Below are 12,346 nucleotides of genomic sequence, written 5' to 3'. Positions count from 1 at the left end.
TACATTTCAAAGCAATCACCGTCTGATCTGAAAGCTCTGATTGCTTTTTGGCCGACCCGAATTACGGAATTTGATTTATATTTGCAAGAAATCTCACACTCCATGTGACATAGAGTTCGTTTTAATTCTGACAAATCCAATATGAAAGGCTAAGCATGAAAAATCACAATATACAGTTAAAAATTATATGTTTGGTTATAATTCTGATTTATACAACATAAACACTTTCTTATATTATGAATTATGCATGTTTATAAATACTTTGAAAATGTAGGGTAAAAGTTTAAAGTTGCGTAATTTTAGTAATGTCTTTCTACAAATATTTTACTGTTCCAAATAATAAAATTAAAACTTACATTAAACGTGGTAACACAAAGTCGTTTAATGCTGCATTTTAGAACACAATAAGATCATACGAATATTTATAGTAATGAACATTTATGTTAATCAAACGAAAAGTTACTTTGTTGTTTTCAAGTTACGTTATGAATACCATATTCAACTAAGATAATAAAAATAGACACATTATTGATAAACGAAAGTTTCCATTTTCATTTTAACTCAATTTCTTTTAAATAATCACACATTTTATTCTTATCCATCAGTTTTAGACTGTTACCATTTACAATAGATCAATTCATTGGATTCGTTTTAAAATTTAATATTTTCAAACGTTCTTATAAAAGTATGATTTTTACAATTTGTGTTTGAATGTATTACTTCTTTTTTTATATAAGTACGATTTAAATTATTTACATCGGTATTTTTTTTTAATTCTTTTACTTTTTTATCACATTTAACAAAAAAATTACAATAAACAAAAGTTTTAAAAAGCAATAAAAATCTTCTCTTCACACTTCGATAACTTGTTTGGTCAGCAAATGAACATACCCACATTGTGGGTAACATTTTGGCCATTGGCCTAGTGTGGTGTGTCAGCGTAAAATATTTAACAACACACCGACCACATTTTTGGAGGCGTTTTATAGACATTTAAAGGTTTAAGGTAACAGTAAAATCTTCATAATGGTTGATTTGTAAATTTTGTTAAGGTTAAGGTGTTTTGAATACCTAGTTAGCTATTCTGGCAACAAATTAATGTTTAATGTAGAAAGATATTTTGCAGAACAGTTTTAAATACAAATAATCTCAATTAGAAGCTTTGGAATATTGATAGACAATTTAAAGGATAAAAGAATTTCGGATTATTGCCATAGTTATGATTCAACCTCTTCAACGGGTATCATCAAATCTTAGTACATGCTTAATGCATCATTTTGCTTAGGTAATTAATCGTATGACTAATAAATTCAGACAACTGAAGAAGGGAATGGATTAAACCCTTCGAAACGTACTGTTCCTTTTTTTTAATATGTAATGATTGCTGATTCTGTCATCTTTTCAAATTATCCATCTTCAATAACAAACTTTAAACGTAAAGCTCAATGACAAAACAAGGTGTAAATATCGTAGACCATGAAAAGTTTCAGACTTCCGGAGAAACAAACAAACAATTCAACAGAGAACAATAAAAAGTTGCATTTCTCAAGTAAGTGGAAATGAAACCTGTTACGGACATGATATGTTCTGCTGAGTGTAGCGAACTTTGTATGTGTAAAATGTGAGCTTTCCCGAACTGCAGAAGTTACAGCAATGCAAATGAAGTTGCTGAGTATATTCAATGATCGGTTTTGAGTAAATCCCTCTTAACACCTCCTCAGAAGTTCACACATAATCGACGTCATGGTGCACACTTCACTGAACTTAGAACTAAGTTTGGATTGTTCGATCAGTCGGAAGTCTGAGATATACTTTGGCTTGACTCCTGTTGTACCAGTTAGTATCAGAAGTACTTATATATTATTGGGAACACACAGGGCTCTCTATTGTGCAGATGTTTAATACGGTTATACAAAACATTTTATTTGCAGATTTAATGTGGCCATTAAAATTTAGCTACTTCACTGGCTAGTTAAAACATCTTTTCATGAACCGAGACCTAATTTTATAATCACGAAGCCTTGTTTTCAGTGGAACCCATAGAGTAATTTTCTTTACGAAAGAAACCGACTGTCATCTGTAGTAGTTTTGCTGACGGTTTGGTTTTCTTTGATATGGAGAGGGGATATAGAATAGGTTTAAAATATCACACAATTTTGTAATGCCTTTTTTACCCTAACACACGTGGAACAATACAAAAGAATTCAATATACAAACCATATACGGACATTTTATAAGAATGTGGTGACAGTTATTCTATCTATTTCGTTGTTAGCTGATGTTATATGATCTGATATTTGTTTTTAGTGTCCCAAGTCAAGAAAAAGGGTCTTTTGCGTTATACGACCTCATTTCTTTAAAAGTTTCCTACGTTTAATAAGAGTGTTTCTCTGATGCATTAATGCTATGAACACATTTTTAGACCTGTATTACAATACAATACATGAAAGTAGGTAAGCAGTAATCAGTGAGCGGCGACCAGTAATCATTGTTCCTTATCTTATCGCAAAATCCGGTTTTATCTGGTATTGGCGCAGGTCCTGGTCTCCTATGCAGTCGCAGTGTCTTGTTGTACAGTGGTTGAGAACGGTGGAATATGTCTTTGTTACGTCTTGTAGGGGAAATTGATACCAAGGAGTTAGGTTAGGTTGCGTTGGGTTGGGTTGGGTTGGATTTGGTTGGGTTGGGTTGGGTTGGGTTGGGTTTAAGGCGGCAACAATATAAAGAGATCGATGCATTCGAACAAATAACAAAAGACATTGTTGGCTTTTGGCCACCATCAGTTTAAGGAATTCATTTGTTAAGTTCAAGGTTATGTTATGTTGTGTGTGTGTTTTATTGAAATATAGTGTTTTTTGTGTAGAATATAGTGCAGAACATTTGTTCACTACTTCAAATCACTATTTCAGGTAAGTTAAACGCTCTAAGTACACGTTTAAAGAAATGAGGTCGTATTTAACGCAGAAGACCCAAGAAAAATTTAATCTAAAGTACTGTTTAATATCTAGTATTAGCAGTTTTAAACCCTTCCATTTCCACACCACCAAAATAACTATTGTAGCTTACAACTGATGTCTTTGGTAAAGTAAATTCCTCTATATATTTCACAAAAACTTGGTTGTGTGTTAATAAAATGCAAATTATTGGCTCTCTACTTCTGAATAATATAATTTAACATTTCTAAAAATTTTTCAACTTTCAACAAATTTTTAAAATCTCACTTTACTAAACAAAATGCTCACAGTATTGAGTTCATATTTGAGCTGTTTTATCTTACGAAAATAGAAACACCATTTTGTGCTCTCTACTTCTGAATAATAAAATTTAACATTTCTAACAATTTTTTAACTCTCAAAAAATTTTTTAAATCTCACTTTACTAAACAAAATTCTCACAGTATTGAGTTCATATTTTAGCTGTTTTATCTGACGAAAATAGAAACACCGTTTTGTGCTAGAGCCATCTGATTGATTAGTTTCAGCACTTATAGCCTATCGTTATTAATAACGAATTGAAAAGATGCGCCAATCATACAAATGAGGCTTTAACTTAACTAGTTATAATTAAACTTTACTTCATTATGAGCTCTTTAAAAATATGTTCTTCATTATAATTGCACTAGGCTAAATTACACAAACAAATGTGGTGAATATTTAGGAATATCGTAAATTAATATGGAATCATTTATCCACCATTTATGATGCGTTTTGTTTACAAACTTCACTGACACGAATTCATCATCGTCCCGTTTTCTAACAATTAAGCGGTCATTTTATATTTTCTTTGTAAGGCGAATCAAAATGTGTCATCACGAACCAAGTCAGGAAGTGAGTTGTACTATTTATAACGCGTAAAACACGTCAGCAGATAAAAATAGCAGGTTGTAAAAACATCTCAGAGGAAGTTAAATGTCTACAAGTGGCATAGAGACCCGATGTCAAATAAATTTAAGACTTTATGACCAGACAAACATTGAGTGACAGGTTTACTTAGGTAGTCACATTTGAGAAATTAGTCATAAGTAACCATTAATAGGTAGTAGTAACATTATTAAAAGATATTCTAAGATCATAATAGAGATCTTAACGACGTCTGAAATAAATATCTATGTAGTTTTATTAGTGAAGTTGACACAGCATGGTTGGTTATGACTCCTGATTTGTGTGTCACAACGCTCTGGTATGATTGGTTTATTTCAACATAGATTTTAATTACGTTTTAGGTTAGTTATTCACCTGAAGAAGAGATCAGATTGCATATCTCGAAACGTAGTGTTACTGATTTTGTTATCACTGAATGATGGAAAATGTCCGGAAAATCCTGTTTCCTTCATCTATGTAGGATTTGACTTCTTACGTAGACATATTTCTTATCAAGGTCAACTAGAAAGAGCCTAGTTTTGGGGGAAATCAAAAGCATAATACGTATTGACAATTATATTATAAAGCATCAAAAGGATAAAGAAATTAAACTCCCGGACAGTGCAGAGACAAATTAATTTTAGAGGTAGACAAAGCTCTACTTCCAATGAATTTAATGTTGCTATGAATATAAAGTGTATAAATATTCCTAGATAATTCAAAACTTAAATTTTATGTAACTAAAATATAAAATCAGACTACCAGAACGTGAGGATTCGTGTTTTTGCTTGTTCAGTGTAATAAATGTAATAGTAAGAAAGACGCATAGTTTTATGTATGTCTATAATTCAGTTTTACTGCTATTTATATTTGTCTGAACGTACGTTTATATTTTTTTATTGCAAATCCATAATACGGTATCTGACCATGTTTATAGATAATCCGAGATTCAATTAACAATCGAACATCGATAGTAACGTGAACTTATAACTAAATGTAACCACGATAAATCTTAAACCTGTATCTGCCCATTATATATTTAAAAACATGGGGGTTTATTCCCGCTGCGACCCGATGGAACAGCTCGGGTCAGCTGGGTCATTTTATTCAATAAGGCCACGAATCCCCAGCGGTATCGTCGATCTATAATGTATCGACTCCTCGATGCCATTTCTCTCATGGCTGCGGTTTTTTACGGCCAGACTCTACTTGGTCAAATTCGGTTCAATTTATTGAATACATTTTATTCCAATTAAATTGTAACAATGTGTTATTGTTTTATGTGTTTTGTAGATGTAAAATTATCAAATTCTTTAAATTCGAGTGTAATATGATAAAATATGGATGATAAGGTATGAAGATTATCACAAAGATTTCATATGAATACTCATTTTGTTAGTTAATATGTTGAAGATTGAGTTACTGATTAGTTATGCGATTTTGGTTTAGATGTGCTATAGAAATTAATTGTACACATTCGTAGATGTGCTGTATTCGTGAATTATTAATTTTTGCAGTTTCTACGGAGATTACTATGAACATGTTGAATAATTTAGTAATTTATTAGAGATAGCCAAAATATAAATGATAGTAAGAAATTAAAGAAGTTTATTATTTTTCTTTCATTCACTTTTTATAATGATCTTAATTTAGGATCATCACGAGATATTGAAGAAATGTTTTAAGAAGTTGTTAAATTATTAGATTTTTTAGATTCAATCAAGTTAAAACTGTTGAATAATCCATATCCATATATGGATCCATATCTATTCCAAATGTATTTTACTTTTACTTTTATTCTCTGTAGTAGATTCCACAATGTTCCTTGTATCTCTAAACTCTGTAGTCATCTCATTCATTTTGTAGTTAAGAAAGAGCATTCATAGACTGGACACCCCTTCGATCGACGACCTTATCTCCTACAGTTCACACAATCTATTCTATCCTCCAGACCTTATTCGTACACTCTCAGCATTCATGTTCCTCTGCACAACGATGCTAACTGAGCTTCGCTGATTGCAGTGATTCACAACATTTCGAATCTTTGGCACTTAAGCAAAATGTCATAAAGCAACTATACTAGATTTGAGATAGATAAGAATAATGTTAAAACTTAAATTGGTTTATGCCACCCATGAGGTTTAGTGGAAGAATGGTCGAGATAGTCCTAACTCTACTCTTTTTAATAAAGGCATTAAATTAATAGTTTTAGAAACTAAAATTCCCAATACTTTTGTCAAAACAATATACACGATTCAACGAACTTATTTAATTATTTAGATAATTCAAAATGTAAAGTGCAACAAATTTTCATAGTGCCGGCTTATGTACTACACTTTCCACCTTGTTCGAGAATTCTTAAATATTCCTCCAAGGATTAAGAGTAATACTCGATCCGGTATATCTCAGATAGACATCACAATAAGGATATCCGTTTTTGACAAACCGAGTTATCCCCAGGCGTGAGTGAAAGGCAACAATTAGATTGCTTCTAACAATGTCCAACCACGAGTATACGACGATGCTTGTACATTCCTCATGAGTATGTATGAGATAACCAAACTGAAGTGCTATTCAGCATAGAACTGAATATGGATTTAATTGTCTGGTAGAAGTGAGATGGGCCTATCTCCTCGTGTGTGTATTCAGCTCAGTCTGTCTGGGAAATTGAGTACGCTTATTACAGACACAAATGTGTAACTTTCACCAGTAGTAGTGTCATACAGTCAAATATTATCCTCTTTGTACCTGGATTGTGGTTTAATTCAACTCTATATTTCTTAGACTTGTTTTAAAAGACTTCACTGTCGCAGTGTTTGGTTTTGATCAAAAACAAATGGGCTACAATTCTTTTAATCGTGAAATACAAACTACAGTGCAACCTCCTTAAATCGGACCCTATAATGTCGGATCAGTTCAGGAAAATTTAAATTAGCTTTTTGCCTTCCGCTCAGATTGCCGAGCGCGGGGCGGATATTTGTTTATCAGTAGACTGTGCGATAAAGATGCCGATAACAAGGAGGATACTGAGAAAACACTGAGCTTATCTCAGTAATGTTATAAGCCATACAGAAGCATTATCTCATTTGGGCGAGTCAATGGTTTATTTTGAACAACAAGAATAGACAAGTCTGACTGAATTTCTCATGTTGAATTTGATGCGTGACCGGAAACTGTGTTCAAACTCAAATTAACAAAATTCTTTATGACAATTTAAACTGTATATGCTGTATTATACTTTATCGAAGTGGGTATTTTAAGTGTTCTTCGCAATAAACAAATATTGTACTGTTTGCACATGTTATTCTTTATTTTTTCATAATTTCAAGATTTTCGTTATGCCGGGTCGGCCGCGGTCCTGGATAGTCTGAATTAACGAGGTTTCACTGTAATGCATAAATCGCATATGAAAGCTAATTTAATATTTACAATCGATGTATGATTTGTGTTGTGACAAAACTTACAAATATAGTAATCACAATTAATTACTTTTAATCAAAAGGTGGAAGTCGCCATGCTACGTGTCGCGTGACAGGCTTTGCTAATTCCGCATGAAATACCTCCCTGATTATTAATACCTCCCTTCACCTGACGAAAAGGGTAGATTACAATCCTCGAAAAGGTTGTGTTAAACCTTTTGTAACATATAACGATGGCACGTGACCAAAATCCTGTTATCCTTTCAAACCTTATATTGTCAATAACATACAAAAATAATGTCAAAATGTCAAAAACTACAAAGTTTTAAAATTATGTAAAAAAGGCACATTATTTTCTTACATACACATAATGCAGCTGTGGTGGGAAGGGTTGATTCAATGCGAATGTTAAATTTAGCTCCAGTTCACCTTCCACTTACGTGCAGCTTCTGAAACCTGATGTTGTTACAGACTAGAATCCTAAAATCTGAAGTGATGTTCGTCTGAAGGGATCCAAAAACAGTCGGCGACGAAGAAGCTCAAAACGAAAACGTTTTGGAATCGTCATCGTAGTGCACTCAATTGGTCACCTGATAAGACAATAAGAATACCTCTTCACCTAGATTGCACTACTTTTTGCAGTCTGGGTGTCTCTGATGTCGAAACGATGCGGGGGGTTTCATTTTTAGCTTCTTCGTTCTTCGTCGCCGACTGTTTTGGGATCCCTTCAGACGAACATGACTTCAGATTTCAGGAGTCAAGTCTGCGACAGCATCATATTTCGGATGCTGCACGTAAGAATAAGGTGAACTGAAGCTAAATTCAAAATTCGTATTTTCTTACACATATTATACTTTTTTATTTAATATATTACATAGTTTCATAATTTTTTTACTCATTCGAGTACATTATATTTAATCTCAAGCCGTTACAAACAAGAAAATATTTATCCAAAATATGGGGAAAATTACAATACATCTTGGCCTAAATCTTGTCAAATGATAAAATTCAAAAATCGGGTTCTAGTCGATTCTTGTTAAATCTCGATTAAAATTGTTTTAAACGATAATGTCCGATAGATAGTATTTATGTAAAATTTCGAGGAGGGGTGGTTATTGACACATTCCCTAACCGGGAGTTCAGTGCGTGGCATTACATCAATAATAGGCAGCGTACAATAGAAAAGCGAAAGTATATAAATGAAAGGGGCATAAGGACAAAACTGCAGAACCAGGATCAGTCTATTTGTCTGTAGGCTTACTCGTGAGTAATCGACTGAGTCGAGAACTTAAGCTAACGTAATAAATTGTCTTTGACTATTGTTAGGAAACTGAACTCTGAATAAAGTTCTCCATTATATGCTTCATTTAATACTTTAATATTTAAATCTTAACTATTCAATTTTGACCTTGATGTTAAATTTGTAATCTATTAGATTATTATAAGTCAATATAGAATTATTAGAACGGAGTAATATGTTTAACCGTATTTATCAGTTCTATTCCATTTTTATGGGTTTAATTTCGAAATTATCATTGGTTCCTATATTATGCGGATTAACTAATAACAATAACTACAGAACAGTTCAAACTGTGGTCCTACACTATTGTAGTTTAGACTTTGAATAAGCCAACTTCTGGTGTCGGTGTCAGTAAATATTAAAACGAGGCTTATCCATCTAGAGTCGTTATGGTTTAAAATTCACTAATAGTACAAACAAAACTAATAAATAAATTAGTATGATAAAACAAGATTTGATAGGCCTATCGCACACGATTATTAAACATGATAAAAAGTCTCGGCCGACAGAAGACAGGACAACTGAAAGTTATAATATTTACTGACACCGTCACTAGAAAATTACTTATAAGAGTCGAAACTATAGTAGTGTATGACTACAGTTTGAACTGTTTGACGAAGGTACGTAGTTATTGTTCTTAATTATTGTTACATAACCTTCATGTAGGTTTTGAAGATCAAGATTAATCAGAAAAGTATTACCGTAAAGGTTAATTAAGCCTAAAATATCACCTTAATTTTCATGCTGGGCTTACTTGAACTCTAGTTTCGTGTTCTTTGGTATTAGATATCTATGGTGATCAGAAATGATGTCCTTAGAATAATTTATGTATCATTACGTCAAATTTTAAAAGATTACTAACAACAAAATTATAACAAAATCTTAGATCTCAGAAATACGTTTTAGCACTTTCTAATTGTTTTTCTTTCTATAGTCCTAATGAGATATTTAACGCATTAGTTTACGTTGGAACTGAAAACTAACCCCTTTTTATTAGTTATAGATTTATTTATTTTCTTTAAAAACTTAAATGACAACTAAAGAAGTAACTTTTAGTATAAAGTGCATTTTTGCAGGTCGGTGGAATTCTATCAACTGCAGCACTGCTGTTAAGACTTTTAAGTAGAAAAAAAATCAATTCAAGAAATAAGAGAAATCTTTTTTTTGTGAAACTCATTTTAAAATTTAAACTATTAATTTTGTATCAGCAAAGTATTACTAAAAGTTATAAATAGCCACTTTCAGGGAAGGTTGTTTTTGTATCGTTTCGCTGATCTTCTTACATTGCATGGAAACAGTTGCTAATCAAGTAGAAGATAATTCATAACTTGGAAACCCAAAAACGCAGATTATCTTTAGACAACTAGCAAATACCAGTTCTTTGTCCAGAATAATCGAAGAAATGTCAATTTCATGTGTGCATGCCATTGGAATATCACCTACATATACGTTGTATCAAAAGGCGATGTGTGGAATCCCAGGATTATTATAACATCTGTTTACAATGCAAAACTAAAACAGATCAAAGGCACAAACAAACTACCTAGAATAGATTGCCCGAGGCTAAGGTTTTCTGGGAACTAGTTATTTCTAAACGCAGAGATATAAACAGTCGAAGGATCTAAGAGATAAGATAATCTCACTTATTGCTAAGTCCCAGATATCTGGAGACTAGTTTTCGACTGGAACTGGCAGTTCCGTAAACTATATTGTGATTTCTAGGAAAGGTTCAGCGGTTCCTAGAGGCAATAGCTTAAAAGGGTGGAAGTTATAGAGGCTCAAAATCTATCCACAAATCTGTAGCTCTTAAAAACAATGTTCCTTCAATTAAAGATGCAGTTCTAAAGGCCAAAATCTTTTGCAGATTACGGCGTCAAAATAAAAAAGATTGAATATTGCCTGGTCTTAGTAGAGTTTCAATTGTCACACAAACGCGGGCGCACAAGCGCGCGCACTCACAGTCTAGAATCATTCTGAGCAGGAACATTCACGATATTCAGATTAATAACCGGTACGACCCACAGTAACAGTGACACTTGTGAAATCCCAGCGAGTATTGTTGCAATTCAGATATTGCCATCTGGATATTGCTTGCCGGCACCATCAAGCGAGTATTACTAACCGAGTATTTCACACTGAGTAATGCCAACCAGGTTTTATTAACCTACCACTACCTACCGAGCATTCCCAACTGAGAATAGCTAACCGAGCATTACTAATTGCACGTCGATAACATACCATTGTGACCGAAAATTGTTAAAAATATCAAGTATTGGTACACGACCGTGGTGTTGTGTACATTTTACAGATGTACTTCATTAACTACTTAATACTGAATTATGTCTGTTTCGAGCAAAATATTTGAAAAACTTTTTCTAACGAGAATAATTTACTTCTGAAATAAAAACAACCAGCTTTCTGAACACCAATTTAGATTCAGGAAAAATAAATCGACAATAGACGCAGTGGTGAGTATGGTTGATATGGTTGTAAAAGGGTTAGAACGTCAGGATCACACTTTAAAAGCATCCTTGACCTTTCTAAAGCATTCGACTGCGTTGACCATGAAATACTGCTTGGCAGACTAGAATCTCATGGCATCAGAGGCGTGCCGCTCTTATGGCTTAAATCATTGTATTATCGCAAAGTTGAATTTCACAGAGTCGTGCAGGACAGGATTGAAAAATTTGCAACTGTTGACTTTGCCCAGTCTTTACATTTTAGAAACATTTTTGTTCCGTTTGTCAAAATTTGCCCTAACCAGGGAACGTGACAAACACGGGTATGACACTCGAGGCAGAAATAACTGCCGTCCTGGAAGACAAGAACGGTGGTTTATGAGCACTTGCCTTCACAGGCAGGTGTTACTTTTATCAACAGATTGCCAAATTCAATGAAAAGCGCCCAAACACGCAAGGCGTCAAAAGATTCTTGAAACGCTTTCTGGCGTCAAATGCATTCTACAGCGTTTACGAGTTTCTGGCGTTTAACTGGGAGACCGCCCAATTCTATGACTGACTCCGAGCAATTAAAGATTTGATTTGATTTAATACAATACACGTAATGCCAATTTTTTTATTTCGAACTTAATCAATTGTAGATTGTTACAGTATGACGTATATTTTATTGGACAAACAGACTGTCCTTGTCCGGAAATTCCCACCACTACCGGAAAGTGGTTGCAGGAGATAGTCCCCTGAGCAACATCGGTCCTGCAGCTAGCCGTCTTGGGAGCACACATCAGGCTTTACACCGATAAAACAGCACATACACTTCCGTGAAGTTTCAATGTTTTAATGAAATTTTATCGCAACAAAAACTTTATTTTCATCAGTTATTTCAGTTTATAGATATATCACCTTTTAAAGTATGTGCTTTGTGATAACGGGTGTTAACACTTACATGTGTCTGTTTAAAACGTTGTACATAATTCTTTGTTTAAAGTTTGTTATTAACTATGGAAGGTTTGAAAGGATAACAGTATTTCGGACATTTTCCATCGTTATAGGTTGTAAAATGTTTAACACAACGTTTCGAGGATTGGAATCTATCCTCTTCGTCAGGTGGGGGACATACATCCTGAGCAGTGACATCGCCTGGACTGGACTGACTCCAAGCATCTTTTGGGTATGTTTGATCTCCTTTTATTTGCCTTGTTTACTTCTTTCCATTCGTTATTTTTGTATGTATTAGGCTAATACCTCTCCCACCTGACGAAGAGGATAGATTCCAACCCTCGAAACTTTGTGTTATACCTTTTATAACCT

General features: G+C 33.5%; 1 long non-coding RNA gene across 1 annotated transcript in view; it reads left to right on the top strand.

The window, feature by feature from the left end:
• Positions 1-2,703: 2,703 nt before the first annotated feature.
• LOC124356269 overlaps positions 2,704-12,346 on the top strand; it is a 34,196-nt gene continuing 24,553 nt past the window's right edge. The window contains exon 1 of the long non-coding RNA XR_006921840.1: positions 2,704-2,909. This is a non-coding gene — a long non-coding RNA (uncharacterized LOC124356269). The remainder of the gene's footprint in view (positions 2,910-12,346) is intronic.

The sequence above is a fragment of the Homalodisca vitripennis genome, chromosome 1 (genome assembly GCF_021130785.1).
Source record: "Homalodisca vitripennis isolate AUS2020 chromosome 1, UT_GWSS_2.1, whole genome shotgun sequence".
Taxonomy (NCBI): Eukaryota; Metazoa; Arthropoda; class Insecta; order Hemiptera; family Cicadellidae; genus Homalodisca; species Homalodisca vitripennis.
This window is presented reverse-complemented; position numbering and strand designations above follow the sequence as displayed.